Raw genomic sequence first — 9,445 nt, forward strand, 5'->3', positions numbered from 1 at the left:
CACCCGTGTCCCATATGTTAATCATACTCTGCCTTTTTTGGGAGGCTCTAGAAAAATGAGGGAAATATCAAATGCACAAAACAGTGAGATGACCAAGGCAGTGTATTAGAGGGGTTCTGCTGCTACTGTGCACAAGAGCCACTCCAACTCTACACCTTTTTTTAATTTTCTGTCTCCTAGCAAGGCAAGCTGTCTTGATAATCACTGGAATAAAGTTACACCAGGGGCAGCCTTCCAGATGTTATTTGGAGTAAACATTGGCCATGCTGGCTATGGATGATGTAAGTTGTTGTCCTACAGGATCTAGAGGCCAACCATGTGGGATACCCATCCTGGTTATACTTACAAGATCTATAGCTGCTGTTCTCCCTCCCATTGTGTGAACACTTAAAAGGGCTCACAGTTTCCCATCTGTATGCAGAGAAATGTATGCAAGGCATTCACTGCCCTTGATGGTTCTGCCTGGTTGCTTGCATCTTGCCTGGGTTTTCAGAAGAAGCACTAGTCAGCAGAAGTATGGAAGAAAAGCACCTCATTCACCTTGAAGTTGAGCTGGAAAAATTCAGGAGTCATCTTATTGTTGATAGGATGTCTTGGCTGTCATGAATCATCGGTCTTTCTTCTCTCTTCCCCACCCCCATTGATAAAGACTGTCACAACTGAAGATGAAAAGTTATGCCAACTGCACTAATGCCAAGATCTACAACAATAAACTACAGAAAATTTCAGATTCGTCCCCATTGTTACAGGTCTAATTATCTGTTAATATCCAATGCCATATGTGCTGGTGTCCATTATGGCACTTTGTGAAATTTAATTCCATAGTTTAACTTTGTCATTTTTGGAGTTTTGTTTGTTTGTCCTGAACCCACTACTAATTAATTTCACCAGCTGATCCCAAGTACCAGTGGTTTTGGGGAAGAAGGAGTGGGACAGAATAATTTATCCCACTTTGTTCAGTCAATGGAGCATATCAGGGGTTTTTTTGTTTGGTGCAGCAACAACTCTTCATGCGCTGAGCACATCATACATTTTGTGTCTGTATACCTTTAATATAGGAGAGACCAGCGTTTGGACTGCACAAGTGTTCTGTGTGCTTTATGTGGAAATTGGACAAGCTAAACTGCCAGAGCTTACCAACCTTTTTTTCCTTTTTTTTTGACAAGTGGGATTTCAAATGCTCTGAGAGCTGGGGGAGACAGTCAGAAAATGGCTGCCATGGGTTGCATGGCATAACACAAAAGGTGAGATAGTACAGTCATTACTAGTTCTCTGACTGACCCAACCAAAAACCTCAGGTTTACCATGGCAAGTCAGCTATAACCTGCTGCTCCTGATCTTGGAGATGCACAAGAACTCTGTTTTCCCCAATGTCAATTCTCAACTGAAGCCTAGGCTGCTAGCCTGTACCCACTTAGCTGAGAATAAACCCCATTAAACACAAAGAGACTTCTGAAGTAGATATGTATACCACAGTTCTGTAGGATAACTATATGGTGAATTCTTAATGAGTGCCTGGACATCGGCTGCTGCGTGACAGGAGACGTACCTAAGCCTTTGCACTTTACACATTTTCACATTTCACATTTGTCATTCTGGCACTTGCTGTGTAATAGTGTTTGCAAAGGTTATTGCAGAAAATACTGTATTTTTCGCTCTATAAGACACACTTTTTCCCCTCCAAAAATTAAGGGGAAATGTGTGTGCGTCTTATGGAGCGAATGCAGGCTCCATGGCTTCAGTGATAGCAACGCGAAGCTTCTGAAGCACAGTGGGAGCGCTCCCGCCGCGCTCCGGAGGCTTCGCGTTGCTTTTGCTGAAGCCTGGAGAGCCAGAGGGGTCAGTGTTCCCCCGGGATCAGCACAGAAGGGCAAACTACAGAAATAATAAGGAAATAATTATTTACTAAAATAATTTTAGAAAATAAGAGAGCAGCAGCAGAAAAAGTGCACTAAAGGGGAGCAGAAAGCAACCGATGGAACATGATATGCTGGTGATCGTCAAGCACAAATAAAGAGGTACCAATTGCAACCAGTAGGAATGAGCGTGCTACTGCTAAAATAGACCGTGACATACTTAATAATAATGTAAAGCCAAATGATTTGCAATATGGATAAGAGACTGGGTTTTTAATGAAATATTAAAACGTTTAAAGTATGCTTACACTGCCTTTGAAAAAGAAGATCCTGTGAGTAATAACTAACTTTGTAATTAGAAAAGGATCTAGGCTACTACTTAGCTAATACAAATATTGAGTGTTTATCTTGGATTATGGCAAATTAAGGCCAAACCAGGTATGTTAGACATGTATTAACGATGTTGAGCATGCCTCTTCAATTAGTTTTTCTGTTTAGTTTGGAGTTGCATAATTGAAGCATTTCTAAATAGTTATTTGGAGAGTTGTCCTTAATCTCCTATTTTACTTCTGGAGTATTAGAAATTGTTGGGGCACAATAAAGAAAGAAAGGTTTGTGTAGTTTGTGTAGCTTCTGTACTATCTCCCCCTTCTAAGGAAATAAAAAAAATGTCCATTTTTCTATACATTTGTTTGAAACAATACTTCTTTTCTCGTAAGCTTATACGTTGTAGCTACATCCTACCCCAAAAATATATTCAGACAAGGGTGGAGGGGTTCCTCCCATAGGTTGAGATGCACATTCTAGCTGCAGTTAATACAGATGTAGACAGGACTATTTTATTATCTACATTTCCTTCCAATTACTTTAAAAGAAGATTTAACTGATTATTTTAGGAATTTCATAACCAGTAATTTGTTTACTATTATCTAAAACATGACTGCATAAACATTTTGTGGCATTTCAAAAATATTTGGTATCTTCAAATGGTAGACTGACCATTCGTGGTGTCCTGCCTCCCAAAGACCCGAGTTCTTGGCTTGGGAAATTCCCCAAGTTTATTTTATAATTCAGAATGTGATTATTTCATCAGTTCAAGGTACAGGCTACAAAGTTCAACAGGTACATTGGCAGAGACTAGAATACATAGACAGGCATAACGTGTCCCAAAACTTGATATGCCTCCCCTGCTCTACTTTTACGGGTGCAGAACAGGGTCCATTGTTCATATGATTGTAGAGTTGGAAGAAACACAGAGGATCAGGTCTTTTTTTTTTTAGAATGGAACATGCCAGAACTGAGTTCCAGCACCTCTCAGGTTGGTGCCATTGCCTTGATAAGAGAACAAAGGAGGCGTTAATTGTGAGTTTCAGCACCGTTTTTTCTGCTGCCGAGAATCATCTAGTCCAGCCTCTGCAATGACCGCTCCGGCCCTGTCCTAGATGGTGTCACAGCACGCATGCTACATGGCAGCAGAAACTGGGGGTGATACAATCTTCATAGCTATGCTATGTTAATTTTAACACACACACACACACACACACACACACACACAGGCAGAGAGAACCTTGGCCTTGATTGAGGCCTAAACAAATAGCTCAAACTTCCTGATACATTCTTGTTCAGCAAGTTCACACCACAAGTTCTTTTCCTGGGAGTTATCTTGTTGTAGAATGTGGTTTTCATGTAGGAAACAGAGTGTACTGAAAAACAGGAACATTCAACCACTGGTTTCTGAATGCTACCATTTTTGACATGTTTTCTATGCATTTATTATTTTTGCATAGAGACTGATGTTTGCTTGGCAGATGTTGTTTTCGAGGATGAGCACGTGAAATAATTCCTGAAAGTGTGGCTTCATTCATGTGCTTGCATGACAGAGCTAGCATCTGATTGCTGGTACAGAAATTAATCACCAGGTTTATATCGCTATTGAAATCTCAACAATCTGGATGTACAGCTCTTTTAAATTAGTGTGTGTGTGAGGACAAATTTATCACCTGAGTCCCATGCCAGGGTGTATACTTGTCTAGGATTAACGATATATAACTTTGTGACCTCCAAATATTTTGGATTACAACTCCCATCATTTCTGACCCAATGTTGGGCACGTTGGGTGGGGTTAATGAGAGTTGTGGTTCAAAACAGCCAGGTTGGGGCAGGCTGTGCTAGGCTGTGTGTGGGTATCAGTCTGTAGTCAGCTGCACCTATCAGTTTGGCTTTGTTGATCTCTTTCATTACTTCACTGGCTGGTTTGAAGAACGCATACAACAAATAGTTTAGGTGTGAGGCTCCTGTCCAAAGAATAAGGGCAAATGCAACTGCATCATAGGACTTAGCCATTCTGTTGTGCGTTATGGGTCGTCGCTGGAGCTGTGGAGTTGTGCACACTGGATGCAGAGAGGGAGCTCCACCCAACATGGCGACGAAGGTAGTTACCAAGTAATTTCGCTTACCCTTATCAAAGTTTTAAGTGGTTTTAAGCGGTTTTTACCCTCTCCTGTTTTTATCCGAGAGTTTTAATGATCTGCTGGCTGTGCTGGCTTTTATCCGTGAGTTTTAAATGATCTGCTGGCTGTGCTGGCTGCCTTTTATTATCTCTTTTATTACCGCCACGGCTGCCGCCGCCCCCCTAACTGGGTGAGATAAGTGAAAGGCAGTATTCTTGTGAGGAAGACTAAAGGATTTAAGGAGTTCCCCAGCACAGTGACCATGACGGTTCCCCTGCAAAATTGATTTATGGGCCATGGAAAACACCCAAGAGACTCTGACGAGGCATTATCCTCTCCGAGGCCCAAGCAACCAAGGAAGGGCTCACTTAAAGGAGGGAGAGGCCCCGAGGAATGTACCTGCTCAATAGCAACTCAAAATTGTTTCGATCCCCTAATTGCCCTTGAAATAACATCAAAAGATGAGGCCCCTGAGACGCTACAAATTGGAAACGCTAATGGTAACACAAATGGGGATGGTCCCGATCCAAAGGAGGTGTTGGTAGCCGAATCTGCGGACTGCTCAGGATGCGAGCAACTCCATCTAGTAATTAGAACTCTAAACTGTATATTTAAGAGAATTGACGGCCTATCCTCTCAGCTGCATAGCCTTCAGCAAAAACTGGATGACCAGCCGGTTCAGACAGCCCAAGACGGGGCAGTAGATGTTCCATTGTGCCGGCAGAAAGCTCCTCCAAACACTGATCGTATGAAGAACTGCAAATACAATCTCAACCCCTCACTGAATCGCCAATCCCTGATTCTACATCCAAGGAAGATTTCCCTAACCTTCCGGGAAAGGGACCCAAGTTGGGCAACGCTACATGGGACTAAAGAGCACCTCAGATGGCTTCTAAAACTCGAGTCATCACAAATAGATCTTTGTGCTGTGCTTCCCTTAGTCCGCCAGAACAGATATCAGAGAATAATGCTGGCTTTCCACTCTGCAAAAATCCCCTCTCTTATTATTCAGCAAAAAGTGTTTTTGAATGGTCTTAAACTTCAGCTCCTAAGTATCGCCTGTAACGGAGTTCCTATGAATAATACCCACTCTAACTTAGTGGTGCCATGCCCCATGGAAGTGGAAACAACAATCCCCCAATATCCAGCATATAAGGTGCCATCTGCATTGGATGGGAAGGTCTCACCGCTGGAGGCAGACTCTTCTCCTCCCCTTCATGCTGGTAACTCATCCCTGCTTTTAATAGACTTATCTGTTCCCTCTGAGATTAACCGATCAAAGAATGAATCTCAGGATAACGCCCCCCTGGATAAATCGTTGCCCCTGCATCCCTCCATGCCGGACTTGGAATCAACATACATCGAAGACCATCCACGACCTGAGACGGTAGTGGCCACTCCAAGTCAGGCTTCTCCACCAAAAATCCAAAAATTACGTGAGGAAGACACTATAGTGTCGAGAGTCAACACAGAGTGGACTGAAGACCCAGCAGGACATATAAATCAAATGATCACAAGTGTATCGGTTAGATCCCCAAAGAGGACGGCTCCAGCGGACTTCGCAGGAGCCTCTTCAGAGCCTAGTTGGGCCCGACAGCTAAAAACGCCAAATATTATCTCTACTCACCAGGATGCTAACTCTTTTCTGCCCCCCCCAAATTCTGGCCCTTGCGATTTGATCGTGCCATAACCGGCTCGCACCAGAGCAAAAGACTCACCACAACCGGCGCACACCAGAGCAAAAGACTCACCACACCAGGACGTCAACCTTCAGCAAAGGAAAATAAAGTAGGGACACCTTAAGGAATACCCTGACTCTTGCCAAGATCGGTGAGATCTGGGGCATTCTTGCACACAGTGTTTCTATTCATCTTCCCATGGGCAGACAAGACAAGAAGAAATGCATGCAATTTGGCAAGAGCCAGGGCATTCTAGTGATGGTGGCAGTGCGGTGGCATGGCAACAGTGGAAGTTGGTAAGGAGCAGGAAGTCATACAGTAATTCCTGTTTCTCTACCTAAGGCCCACCCCTGCTTTGGATAAAGGTGTGGCAGTATCCAATCAACAAGACTGAAATATACTCAGAGTCGCAAAGTGATTTCATGCTCTTTATTCAGCTCATAGTGGTGAGGAGGAATGAATGAAAGTCCCCTCAAGGTATCTGCTTTATATACATTATTTACACAATGGGCTGCACATGATTGGCTAATTCCGGAATTCTACTGTAAGCCAATCAGGTTGTGGATTCACTTCTATCTGGAGCATGATTGGGTAGTTCCTGCCAACCAATCATACTGCTGCATTGTTCTAGGACCAATCAGACTGCTGCATTCTGAATCCTATTGTTCTAGGACCAATCAGGCTGCTGCCTTTTGGATCCTATTGTTCTAGGGCCAATCAGACTGCTGCAGTTTGGATCCTATTCAACCCAGTACATAACAAAGACATTGTGCCGAGTATAATTAATACTAATCCTTTCACTGTAATGCAGGTTGGTCAGTATTTTTATTTCAATCTTAATTGTTGAGAAACTGAGATAAAGATCACAAACAATCCATTAAATGGATTCCACAGCATGATGTGTGTAACCAAGATTTCCTGACACTGGCCAGGACTCTAATCCAATCCCCAGACTCTCTCGCCACTTTTGACCCAGCTAGCTCCACCCATTGGCTGGTCAGCTCCTCAACTACCATAGGAATGGTAGGCTCCGGAGGTGCTGATGCAATGGGCACTGCTGGTTCTCTCTTCCCCTCTGGGATGCGTGGGAGTGCTGGGATGGGTTCCTCATCTGAGTCACTGCCCAGTCTGCCTCCGCTCCCCACCTTGGAGTCATCTTCCTCTTCTGACCACGCATGCCACTCCTGCGCTATCCTAGTTAGCGCCACAGCACCCATGACACATAGCAGCTGAAAATGGGGCTAATACCATCTTATGGCTACCCAATGTAACTTTTAATACATGAAGAGGGAGAGAGAAGGATTCAATGGGTTCAGAAGCATGGATGTATCCAAGAGTTCCTGGCACTGGGCACACTCTGCTGGCTTTTTGGATCTAGGGTGAAGGTTACAATCTGTCCCAACTGTTTACACAGCAGTGTTTTAAGCCCCATGAAACCTTTGGACAGATGAGATTTCTTAACTATGATCATAACAACATTGCCATGTTTTCTTTCATAAAGGTCAAGTTCTGTCCAGTTATATGTTTTGTTGAATACCAAGGCACTGTGAAATGTCATAAGAGACAGCAGACTAGCAGACAGCACTCATATGTTAAAGAATTATTTTAATCACTCTTGAGGCCTCAAGAATTTCCAGTACAGTGGTACCTTGGGTTAAGAACTTAATTCATTCTGGAGGTGAGGACCGTTCTTAGCCTGAAACTGTTCTTAACCTGAGATACCACTTTAGTTAATGGGGCCCCTCGCTGCTGCCACACAATTTCTGTTTTCATCCTGAAGCAAAGTTCTTAATCTGAGGTACTATTTCTGGGTTAGTGGAGTCTGTAACCTGAAGTGTCTGTAACCTTAAGCGTCTGTAACGCAAGGTACCACTGTATAAAGAAATGTACACTCTTCATTCCCTCCCACCCAATCCTGCCACTGCAAATCCTCCTAAATATTGTCAAGCTTTATTATCCTGGAGGGGTGTGTAACCCCTCCAGTTCAGAGACCTGATACAGCCCCCCTTAAGCAAATTTTCTGGACTCCCACTGCTTTTTGTAGCAGCAGTAAAAGGACAATACTGTACTTTGGTGATGATGCACAGTCCAGCACCCTGATGGGAATACAGATCACCTCCTCCCTGGTCATCAGATCAATCATGTGATGAGCAGAGGAATGATTCCCCCCCTCCCCTGGTGCTGTCCACAGAAGAGAAAGCTGCTTACTTCTGTTTCTGTCCCCACTCTCTCTGTGGGTGGCATGCAGCCCTTGAAGGCTGGGGCCAAGTGTGAATGTGGCCATTGGCAAAAGCAAGGTTAGCAACCCCTTCACTTAGGAAGTCAGAGAATGCCAGAAATAATTAATGAGAGGCTGCCTAATTTCCTTTTTTGTGGTGGTTTTTTATTGTTGTTTAGTTGTTTAGTCGTGTCCGACTCTTCGTGACCCCATGGACCAGAGCACGCCAGGCACTCCTGTCTTCCACTGCCTCCCGCAGTTTGGTCAGACTCATGCTGGTAGCTTCGAGAACACTGTCCAACCATCTCATCCTCTGTCGTCCCCTTCTCCTTGTGCCCTTCATCTTTCCCAACATCAGGGTCTTTTCCAGGGAGTCTTCTCTTCTCATGAGGTGGCCAAAGTATTGGAGCCTCAGCTTCACGATCTGTCCTTCCAGTGAGCACTCAGGGCTGATTTCCTTGAGAATGGATAGGTTTGATCTTGCAGTCCATGGGACTCTCAAGAGTCTCCTCCAGCACCATAATTCAAAAGCATCAATTCTTCGGCGATCTGCAGGTGGCGGTTTAGGCTAGCTATTTAAATGGTTCCTTTGCACTGTAGTCAGAAGAAAGCATGTCTGAGTTTAACGGAGGGGACTCCCAGAAAGCTCACGCTCCCTCTACAGTGTATTGTGCTCCTTATGGCTGCCTTGAGGACCTTGATGATGAAAACGTCCACATTTCCCACCACGCCACTAGCAACCAGGTCTTTAAGAAGAGCCTGCTGGTCCAGGCCAATGATGTCCCTGTCCAGCATCCTGTATGAATTTGCCTAATTTGCCATCCAGGTTGGTGGTCAGCCATGGTTGCTGCGGGAGCCAATTCTGCATGGGTGGGGAAATGTTTTCCTTCGCTGGTCCTAAATCCTCCCAACATGCAGCTTCGTTGGGTGTCCACGAGTTCTAGTGTTATATGAAAGAGGAAGGAAAACTCCTCTCTCGATCCATTTCCTCAGGCCTGGCGTGACTTCAGAGCTCCCCCAGGTCGCCTCTTGCTCGCGGTTTCGCTTGGCTACCAAGCACCCAAGGCTGCAACCTTTCTCCACCCCCGGGACTCTCTTCCTCCCCGCCCCCGCCTGCACTCTTTGACTAGAGGCGGAGGTCACCCCGCTCTGCTTCTCCCTCCCGTGACCTCCTTCTCCCCTCTCGCAGTCCTGCCCCTCGCCGGCTCCGCCTCCTCCTCTCGCTCCGGGGCTTCTTTTCTC

The sequence above is a fragment of the Podarcis cretensis genome (genome assembly GCF_951804945.1).
Source record: "Podarcis cretensis genome assembly, chromosome: 9".
Taxonomy (NCBI): Eukaryota; Metazoa; Chordata; class Lepidosauria; order Squamata; family Lacertidae; genus Podarcis; species Podarcis cretensis.